Genomic DNA, 2,651 nt, shown 5'->3' with positions numbered 1-2,651 from the left:
TAGAAATGAGGGACAAATCTATACAAATTAGACACAGGTTGTAAAAAAAAACCCAGAATTGTTTGTTAAATGGATTTTGAGTATCACATTCAAATGTAGATTGTGATCTTCAGTAAGAATGTATGATTACAGCGTAGCCTTAATCATATATTCTTAATATTCCTAAAAAGACTGGACTATAATGAGTTTGTACTGATTTTATCCTTCTTAAATCTGTATTGTATGTATGACATTCATGTTTCTGGTACTTGACCTTGTTGCATGGAACACTGTAATATTACCCTAGCCTTTGAACGTATAGTGCCATACATTGAGTGAGATGAATGTATTCTTTAACCTGTCGTATTGCTGTAGTATTCCTATAATGTTACCATACATCTGGAGTCTATGCAACTCAATAGTGACATTACAGATAGCTGTAGTTCTTTTTATGGTATATGATATCTAGAATATTTCTAATATCACTATGAGTGAATGGAACTCTTCTGAGGTTATACATTATTGTAGTCCTTTTAATGATATCTGTATAATATTACCCTAGACTTTGAGTGTAGTTCTTTTTGTAGTGTATATATGTATAATGTTTCTATAATATCAACATAAACTTGGGGTGTATGGAATTCAGTAGTGAGATTATAGAGATTATGGCTAGCCACATTATTGCTCTCACAATCCTATAGTATTTCAAATATTCCGGCCATGTGTGTCTGTGGCCTTTATGAGTGCATAGTGTATATCATTTATAGTGACTCTGTTCTTGATTATATGCATGTTTGTCATTTCCAGTGGTTGGCCTCTCTCTATAATGCTTCTACAATTTCCCATTTTGTTAGTGTATTGTGACCTCCAAGTTGGTTTTTACAATATTCCTATAATATCCCAAAGTATATATGCCATAAGTCTAATGTATTTGAATAGATTGTACTTAATGATATTAACAGTTGTTTTAATATTCCTGCGTGCAGTTTTCTGTGGTGTTCCTGTTGGATTGTATTATACTCTTCGATAGCATGTATGCCCTGCTGTTGTTGGGAGGGATTCTGAGTAAAAAGCGGAGTTTGTGCATCATGTGATGCAGCTTTCTGCGGGAGCTCTGACCCATATTTCATACGGATACGCGCTTGTTTCCGGCAGCCTTCAAAACGCATTTATCTTCAGCACAGTCGGCAGGGCTGAATGAATCAGGCCTGTTAGAGCGGCGCGGCCACAGAAAATCATCTTTTCACTGCGGAATATTCTACAATCTGCCTCTGTGTTGCACAGGGGAAGATGAAGGTTATTAAGAAATGAGAGATACGGTCTGGACCAGTGAAGAGAGAGGCCTATTTTTATCCGCTGAAAATATGAAACAAAGGGGGAAATTCTGAGGAAACTGCCATTTTCACAATCGAATTATGAAGTGGAAAGTTATTTGAAACATAACGCAGTGAGAAGAAAATAGAAAGGAGCCAGGAACCCTGCGATCCACGTTAGGCCTGCTTTGCTGAGACTGACGCTGATCCACTGGTCAGTTTGGTGTGGTATTCGGTTGCATTAGGCTGTATGTTTTGTATTTTTTTATCTGGAACTACAGGTCGGAGAAGATTATTTTTTCTTTAATTATTCATTTACATATTTTACCCCGCGAGCCAGAGCGGAACTGGGTAAGGCTTCAGAGGCCCGCGTCTGGCCCGACACTCGACGTCCTTTTAGCAACAAGTCTATTTAAGGCAGCAATTAATTGTTTGCTCGAAGTGACAATTAAAAGGTGAATATGGCTGAAAAAATGGAGAGGTTGTTTAATCTGAGGACGGTGTGACAGCAGCTGCGGGCAAACAAGTTGTCACCCTCTGTAAGTCACTTTTCGGATTCTTCAGCATAGATGGCTAGTAAAATAACAATAATAATAATAACAACTATAATACAAGCAATAATAATAACGACAATAAAACTCATTTTGAAATTGTATAAAGCGCGTGATGAATATTTCTGTCCAGGCCTTCTGCAGCGCTGCCGCAGAGCATCGTACAGGCTGACAGTGACGCACGAGCTGCATTTCTTTCTTTATTATTTGTACTTTCTGTAGCCTTTGATTTCTTTTCTGCTGTGATGAGATGTAGAGAAGGCCCCCTGGAAAATACTGGGAACCGAAAGTAAAAATCGAAAATGATCAGTGTTTGATTGAAAACGAAGGAATTTATTCCATTTTTGGTAAACAATGTGACTCATGCGCCGTGTTTCCACTTTCTTTTTTCATCTCTCTACACCTTGTTCTCTCTGCTCTCTCTCTCTCTCTCTCTCACACACACACACACACACACACACACACACACACACACACACACACACGCTCCCACCATCACAGCAGAACAGGCTATAGGCCATGCACAACAACATTTAGTAAAAGCCGCCCGCCGCTGCAGCCTCCGACTTCGCTCTGGTTTTCTTGAATTTCGCAGCCGGGCCATCCATCATCCCTGTCACCATCAATCGAATAACGCGAGACAACTGCAATCCCGTCTCATATCGAGCCAGAGCTGGCTACGTGACCTGCTCCACCAACTAATGTTGTTGCTCCAAGCATTTTCTCCAGCGCCTACACCGACCTTTCTCCTTCGGACGTTCAGAATGAGCCGATCTGCGCTACGTATTAAAACACTGCGCTGCGTCGG

Source organism: Siniperca chuatsi, linkage group LG16 (genome assembly GCF_020085105.1).
Source record: "Siniperca chuatsi isolate FFG_IHB_CAS linkage group LG16, ASM2008510v1, whole genome shotgun sequence".
Classification (NCBI taxonomy): domain Eukaryota; kingdom Metazoa; phylum Chordata; class Actinopteri; order Centrarchiformes; family Sinipercidae; genus Siniperca; species Siniperca chuatsi.
This window is presented reverse-complemented; position numbering follows the sequence as displayed.